Source organism: Adiantum capillus-veneris, chromosome 8 (genome assembly GCF_014529385.1).
Source record: "Adiantum capillus-veneris isolate H3 chromosome 8, ASM1452938v2, whole genome shotgun sequence".
In the NCBI taxonomy this organism is placed as follows: Eukaryota; Viridiplantae; Streptophyta; class Polypodiopsida; order Polypodiales; family Pteridaceae; genus Adiantum; species Adiantum capillus-veneris.
In genome coordinates, this window is record NC_140938.1 from 142,726,570 (window position 1) to 142,735,625 (window position 9,056).

Here is a 9,056-nt window from a genome sequence, read left to right on the forward strand (position 1 = left end):
CACAGTAGGATTATCTTCCAAACCTGCAGAAACCTGGTCCATAGGAATGTACTTACCGTTTAGCATTTGTGATCGCATATACCAAAATGAGAGTAACAGTGATTGGCTTGCAATCATGTACTTGACAACTAGAGTATCAAGCGCGACCTCGCACCGTAAACCAATCTCTTCCTTTGCATACCATCCTTTGTCAAGAAGTTTGTCACAGGATGACTGCTGAAATGACTTGCACATGAACATAGTTTTTGTAACTCTGATGTTGTAGCTATGAAACAGCTCTATGAAGAGTGCAACAGGACAAAAGTTTGCAATTCTAACCAGTTTGGTAGGAATAGAGCTACGTAGAGACCTTTGTATATCCTTGTAGAGCTTACTTCGCATTGCCTCCACCATTGTTTCCTTGGGAACTGGCCAGTCCACAGTGTTCCAATCGGTTGGTAGAGGCAGTTTCACCAACATGCCATTCTTATTCCCTGAGCTGAGTTGGTAAAAGTGGTCATAAAAAAAGATTCCCTCATCAGCCAATCTTTTGCTGCTCCTCTCTGAGTACTGTAGAGAACCAATATGGGCATGTACAACATGGAAGAGGCCTATTATGCACTCCACAGGTTCCCATTGCTCATAAGAAGAGGGATAAACATCTGCAATATATATAAGAAGAGTTAAACTAAGAGTATCAATAAGTACAAATGACAAATCTAATGTAATTGAGCTATGAAGAGTGGAGACATTACTCATAACAAGCGGGAGAAACATTGCAAAATATATAAGAAAAGTTATAATGAGAGTATCAGTAAGTTCACATGTCAAGAGTACTTACAATTGCAACGTGGTTGATGTATATCTGATACATTTCCACCGTTTGCTATCACCTCTGGATGGGTAAACACATGCTGAACAAGAACTTCCTTTACAGATCTTTTGCCGATCTCAACTTTGAAATCCAACACCCTGGCCTTCCATGCTGAGCGGTAAACGTTGATACCACTAGACCTCTTGGGTCTTCTTGGTTGCATGAGGACCCATGAACCTTTGTTTATCCTTTGTCCAACCCATTGGTTGTCTGCACTTATTGAAGCTAGTATTGTAATTGAGGATATGCTACTACTTGGCCTTCTAGGCAAAGTGCCGTTGTTGGTTGTTGGTGTGAGAGACAGTAAACACCTGGATGCTCTTGGGCGAGAAGACGTGGACGCCATAACTCTCAGAGAAAAGCTTTAGTGGAGGGAGATTCACTTTGAAAGCATTCTAATGGAGGGAAAGTGTTTTAAAATTCCAATATCTTGTGCGGGCTTAATGGTCACCCTCCAGTACGTTAATGACCATAAGAGAATATCAGAAGTGGGACCACACGCAAGCACCTAAAAGCTCGGTAAAAGGAAGGAAATTACTATGCTACAATCTTAGTTTCGTGAAAGTTTTATGCTATTTTCTTATTTTTTGATTCTTTCCAGGTACTTTCCTACGTAACGTAGCCTTCATGCTCATTGGACGCGCTCTATTTTTCTCTCTCTTCATATGGCCCTCCAAATGACCTCCGAAATTTCCTAATGGAGGGACCTTGATTTCAGCCAAAGTGTTGCGCGCACCCGATACAACAGTGTATTCGACTGTTGTATTCAAAGAGATTCTCTTTACAAAAAGTTCACTTGCTGAATGAGGGACCTTGATTTCAGCCAAAGTGTTGCGCACACCCGATACAACAGTGTATTCGACTTTGCTGAAATTTGATTGTTGCAGCAAGGAAAATGTTTGGTGGTCCAGGAGTTGCCGGAATATTTCCTTCTGCTCATTCTTTGCAATCCCTACTGTTTGCTTGCGCCAACATCGAGCCACCGCTGCACAAATGTTCTTTCTTGACCTGGCTTCCCGTAATCCAAGAGCAGACGTAGGATGTCTTTCCTTGCTTCTCTGTGCGCGTTTCTTTGCAGGCCAATAATCACGAAGAAAAGCCTGATTACCGGTACATGCAGCTGGAATACTAGTGCTAATGGAATTGATGTGAATCTGTTGAACATTGCTTGGGCCACCTTGTACCTCGTCAAAAGAGAGGAATTGTGCGTCACCTTCCATCTCGTCGATAGAGAGGAGCTGTGCATCACCTTCTACCTCGTTGAAAGAGAGGTCATGAGCATCACCTTCTATCTCATCGAAAGAAAGGTCCTGAGCATCACCAAGCCAATAATCTCCTGTGCTACTATCCATTTGCAAATGGAGAGAGAGAGAGAGAGAGAGAGAGAGATCGAACACAGTGGTTCGGTGGCTATGGAGGTGGCAAGGAAGGCGAGAAGGTTCAAAACTGAGAGAGACACACAGGGAGAGGGACGTGCGAGGGAGGGAGGGAGAGAGAGAGAGAGAGGTGCTGGAGTGAAAGCTCCCAACAGTAACCCCACCCCGGCCCCGCCGTCACCCCCCACCTCTTCTTAGGATTGCATGCTTTTAAAGTTTTAAAAAAAGTCCACTTAAAAAAGAAGTTTATTTGCCCTCCCCAATTCCAAAAAAATGCCCATGATTTTTACACACAAGAATCACCAAGTATATGTTGTGTCAAGAACACTCTTTTTTGTACCACCAAACCATGCTTTGACCCTTCTATGAGTTACCTCAAGACGATGACACAGTATACTTCTTACTTTTGGTTGTATTCTTCTTATCATAGACTGCGAGACAACAGAATGGTAAGAACAATGGTAATTCTTCATCTTCGCAATCTTCTTCCACGCCTAAAACACATAATTCTTCACCTAACAGTAATAACAAAGGAAAGGCTAAGTTGATACCTAATGAAAAAATTGGTAAAGAAATAGCAGGAGGATGGTTAAGTATTGAAGAAAGAACCGTTTATGGAAAGAAGCAAGATGTTTTCAGTGTCACACTAAGGGTCACGTGAATGTTGTGGAAAATCCTCAAAGCAAATGGAATGCAAATTATAGGCTTAATACCCGAATGCAACCAAACTCAAGACTACTAATGAGCCCACTCTTACTCAAATACTAGAGTGGCACAAATGGCAACTCGAGATGCGCAGCCAACTCAAAATACCTACAACAGTTACGTTTTTGAAATTTAGCTTATGCAGTCGATTCTACCCAAGCCCAGAAATTTGAAAATGTAAACAGTTTGCAAATAGAATTCAACCTGCAAGGTTCAGAAGGAGGAGGGAAAGAGTGTTACTTATAGCTTAATCACACCTTTTTTTTTTTTTTTGCCATACTCACAATTGTGAGTTGAGATAATTTATATTAACCCGATAAGAAAGCTTAATCACACTTTACTCGCAATGAAATCAACATAAACATAGTAGCAATGGGTTGGAAAGAGTGTTAATTATAGCTTAATCAAACTTTACTCGCAATGGAATCTACGTAAACATAGTAGCAATGCAGCACAATAACTTCCATAAAAATATCTTCATCTCCTAGGGTTGCAAATGGTCCCAGATGTTGTTGACTACTGTTTTATTTTGTCACCACTTTCATTTCAAAAAGTGATGGGATCTAGTCTACTTGGTGAGAATAGTAGTATTTGTCTAGTTGAGAGGTCGTGCGAGCATAATGTAGGCTAGTGTACGTAAATCTCGACATGCTATTCCACGGACCAATCTCCCACGTGTCCATTAGCGCCCATTTCTCACAAAGGCTTAGCCATTTAGTTTTTTCCAATCCTGCGAGTAGACTTGAGGAGCCTGTTTTGTCCTTCCTCTTCTCCACCATATTGAAGTCTCCAAGTAGGAGCCACTCTCCCTCAATAGGGGAATCTCTGAGGTGCATCCACAATTTGGGTCTTTTCTTAGCATTGCAGGGGCCATAAATGTTTATTATGGTGATTGGTTGATCTACTCAAATGACTCTCACTCCTAGGGCTCTCCTAGAGGGATGATTCGGGACCACTTTTGGCACCAGAGATTGTGCAAACATTTGTTGTAGCCTTGAGATCAAAGTGCAATATTGAGAAATCAAGATTGATATCTCTCTCTCTCTCTCTCTCTCTCTCTCTCTCTCTCTCTCTCTATATATATATATATATATATATATATATATATATATATATATATATATATATATATATATATATATATATATATATTGGACTTTCCTGAAAATGGTTTGATGCGGGGTGATGTTGGGAGCTACGGTGTCTTCGTGGCTTCTTCCTTGTTGGTCCGGAGGATGTCTTGTCTACTCGGCTAATCTATGTGTTCTCTTTGAGTCGTGATTCAGTGGTTGTTGAAGTACTTGTCTAGGCATATGTTCTGTTCGTGGCAGGGGTAACGATATGTTGGCACCCGAGAGACTTCTGTTGGTGATGGAGATGTGGGCCGCGTCCTTTCGGATTACGGTATGTTGTCGATTCTTCTTCTGTCCGGGGTTGGCCTCCCTATTCTAGCTAGTTTTGGTATGATGATGATGGAGATGGTTCTGTAAATTTTTTGGTTCTAATACATATCACTCACAAGTCGTGAGTTTTGCACAAAAAAAAAAGCCCTTGAACTTGTTAGTGAAGTTATCTTTTTTTTTTTTGAAACGCTTATTAATAGAGCTTGTTTTGAATTCTCTCAAAATAATACATGCAAACCTTGGCATATCCTTTGCAAGCTTTGCAAGGGGAACATGTACAAAAAAGTAAATTCAATAAGTGCACACCCGCTCAGTGATTTGAAACCATTCGTATTCTTAATCCAAGTTGCAAAATTTTTGTTGTTGTGCTATATTTTTGCTTCTCAGCAAGCCGCTTCCTCTTGCTTGACAAAAGTCATTCGTAAGTTTCAAGCACTAGTTCTGCATGCAACACTCCGTTCTTTTTTAGGAATAGTTGTTCACACGTTATCTGCTTGGCAGAAAAAACCACTACCACTCCTAGGCTTTCCCTATTACAAGATGTTATGTATTGTTCTAGACCAATCCTCTGAGCCTTGTTTGCCTTCGATCATGTGAATCGTCACTCTGCTCTCTTGTATGAGCTCGAAATTGTTGTATATTGTAGAAGTTCTTAATACTATCCACTCACAATTGTGAGTTTTGCCAAAAAAAAAAAAAAAAGGAATAGTTGTTCATTTCTAAAAACCCATATGGCTCTCAAGACTATAGCTCTAACTATACAAATTTCTATCTCGAGATCTTCATCATCCAAATGCCTGGAGACAAGCACCAGGTCTCGTCTAAAGAAAGGTGTGCAAAGGAACACCCATCTCGAGACTCTTCCAATGAATTTTTCTTATGAAAGCCCTTGAACTTACAAACCCATTAAAAAAAAAAAATTAGAACCAAATTCATGTTCAAGTAAAATGCATCAAGAGAGAGTATAAAGTATGTATACGAGATAATTTGTCCAACAAATTGTATGAAAGGAAGAACATGAAGAAACTGTTCGCAAAGATTGTACATGAAAGCAAGGAGTTGATATATGTGGGCAGATGATTGGCTTAGGGTGACTATCGCCATCCGATCAAGCCTTGCTTTGTAAAGGAATATTGGCCAAGCTTTCCGTAATTGTATGCTACTAGGTATGTTTAACTAATCTCGGATGTAACCCTCTTTCCTTCAAAGCTCGGCATGAGCTTGAGGTTGATTTGTATATTTCTTGGTGACATTCTAATACAATCACTCACAATTGTGAGTTTTGCAAAAAAATAATTTTAAAAAAATGAAGAAACTCTCAAGCCTATGTTGGAAAAATATTAGGGTCTATGAGTTTTTTTAAAAAAATTTAACCATCGCACGAGCTAGTTTTATGGGATTGCACCCACTCACCCACACCTCATGTTCGCATTGAAACACATTAAAAGAATACTTTTTTTCTCAAGACAAGTTTGAAACCTACCACGAATTTGGAGCTTGAAAAGGTAAAATATACGCCAAAGGTTTGTTTTTGTGACCATTTTGAGTGATAGAACTGCCATCCTAAAAATTCTGTTAATTGCTCCTTTATTGTGAATGTGTCCAAGTGTGGATATTAAGCAAAAAAAAGTAGAACAAATGGTAATACATAATTGAGTGCCATGTAGGATGAAATGCTTTTAAAACATAAAATTATGGAATGTAATCACCCAAAAATAAAAATCAAAGGAGCTACCTAAAAGCACTATAGAAAGTAGCAGATGAAGTGTACAACATACACACTCAATACTTATTTGGTATTGTTCACAAATTAGAACGAGATCATGGTGTTGATCTTGTTTGATAGAGAGACAAGAAGCGTGCAAGTGCAAGTGCGAGTGTGAGTGCAAACATATACACAAGCCCTCGGTCTCGTTTTTTCCATGACACAATCTTGTTGGTTATCTTGTTCAATGGTGTGGTGGTAAGAAGTGTGAGGGTGCGTGTATAAGGTTATCAAATTCACAAGCACAATTAGTGACTACCTTGACAACAAAGCAACTTGAGATCTCTCAAAATAAAATTAGTAAAAGAAAATTATAAGGATTTTAAAATTTTTTTCCATTATAAAATTTATACGGAAATAATGCTTTGTAAATGTTAGATAATGCAAAACCAAATGAATGTGTGCATTACTTAATAGGCCATAAGAGAGAGGACATGCATACACAATGGTGGTAATTTTCTTAAAGGGGCACATGATTAGCATCGGTTGGATTCAAAGATGACACGAATTGGTACGTTTGAGGAAACAAAAAGGGTTATTCCAAGATGCAACCACGACTTTCTATCCTTAACCATAGATCCTCGTCAGATCCCCGTCAATGGTGGTCGTGGGTGATGCTACGACACAAAAGGTTTTTGGCTTGTTCTTGTCATATTGCCATATGCTAGTCAAAAAGAACAACAAAATCCATGATGTCAATACATGAGGTGGCTTATATCATGCATACATAACAAAGCTATGTTGCTCACAGTTGCTAAGCAATTTCATATAAAAATCACAACGTTAATTAGCTTCTTTTTTTTTCCTTGCAATGCTAAAAAATGTGAGTTGTTTATAATATTATCTCCAAAAGAATTACATCAGAGAGTCCTGCTCAGATCGAGCTAGAGAATCGCTAGCGGAGTATTTTTCTTAGCGACAAAGCAAAGTGATGGCTTATTGGGATGGATGAGGATTACATAAGCAATAGCAACCTTTTCTTGATAGTCAATCGATGCAAACACTTGTAAACATGGAAAACACTTGTAAGAGTGGCAATGCAAGACAAGGCCCATCAAACTTTTTAAAAAGCAAGCTATATGTGGCCATTAAGGCTTGATTTATGTGGCCATTAAGAGAGCATCATTGTATAAGTATTAGCCATTATTATTTTAATTTAGTGGAGTCACACTTTACTATTTACATAAAATGTTCAACGGCAAATAAGGTGATAGAGAATCAGACAAGTGTTAACTTGGATTGGTTCTATTCTATCTTGTAAAAAGGGTGGCCAAGGTGCTAAGGAGAGAATGCTTATTCATGATGAAGAGCCATATACTTTATTGCTTGTATAGATTATTACTCAGCACAAATCAAGGTTTTTCTAATAGCAAATCACAAATTTTTTTCATACCTTAGTGTAAGTGCTAGACAAGCTTTTCGAGAGAGAGAGAGAGAGAGAGAGTTTTGCTAAGGCCTCATCCATATAAATGAGTCTAACAAGGGGTGAAATGAATTGTGGTTGTGGGAGAGAGAGCCATAGACAGAGACAAAGAGAGAGAATGGGTGCAAGGGAAGTATCACAGATGGTGGTATTGGTAATGTGGGGCTTAGTGGTGGTGTGGGGGGTAGCGGTAGAGGGGAAAGGGTCAAAGACACCAGACCCGTGTCCAGGAGGCACAAGAACAGTGTCCTATGGAATGGTGAGTTGCTTGCCACCAGCCAAGGATGAAGATGCAAAGCCAGATGCCACTTGTTGTGCCAAGGTAGTGGAGCTATCCAACAACCCAGCTTGCCTTTGTGCTTGTCTCACCTCGCCACTGGCTCGTCTAGTGGGTATCAACCCTATTGTTGCCCTCTCTATCCCCAAGCGTTGCAATCTTGACTCTCGCCCAGTTGGGTATCAGTGTGCTGGTAAGCTCTCTCTCTCTCTCTCTCTCTCTCTCTCTCATACATGTTAACTAGGGTAATCATCATTAGATCCATGTTCTTCAATTGGCTTTGACTTGAGCTAAACATTCAACTCCACAAAAAGCTTAAGTAGAGTCATGCTATATTTAGAGACATACAAGTTAACTCACTTGTAATCATCATTAGAGCCATGGTTTTAATTGGCTTTGACTTGAGCTAAATATTCAAGTCCACAAAAAGCTTAAGTAGGGTCATGCTATATTTAGTGTGTGTGTGTGTGTGTGTGTGTGTGTGTGTGTGTGTGTGTGAGAGAGAGAGAGAGAGAGAGCGAGCGAGAGCAATTAGGGGTTAGATGTCAACTAACTCGATTTATGAAACGTATTGTATCCATAGACATTCCACTTTTAAAAGACATGTTTCACACTGAATTGACGTACCACACCCACATAGGTGTGTGTGTGTGTGTGTGTGTGTGTGTGTGTGTGTTGTTCTAAATAAAGTACTTAGACACAAAAGAACACAAAGACAATTGCATCCACTCATCGAGAAAGTATTTTCACAAACACGGTTCTCTATTCAAAGCATTCTTGTGCAATTTAATCAAAACAAGTATTCGTTCCACTTATCCTATACATCAAGGCATGACATAAGTCCATAGATGAACTAGGTCCTCATCTGCAAGGTCAAACTGCAACTAACTTTAGCATCTTTAAGCAAGGATAGAGCTCTCATATGAATTCATTTAAACAAACAACAGATTTTGTTACCTTGTGTTGCATATTCCAGGTAACCAAACAACAAATTTTGTTTGTTTACATGAACGCATATAAATTCATGTAAACAAAAAACACATTTTGTTAGCTTTTGATGCATATTACAGGTGTCAAAGAACCTATGTGTTATTATCCATGTCAAAACTTAAAAATTATCATACTAACTATAGTCCGAGGTAGGTCAAACTCAAGCAGTTTGGAGTATAACTAAAGGCTTTTGTTCCACCAAGGTCAACTAAAGATTACTATTTTTAGGTTAAGTTATGGTCTACCGGTAAGCTCATAGATTGA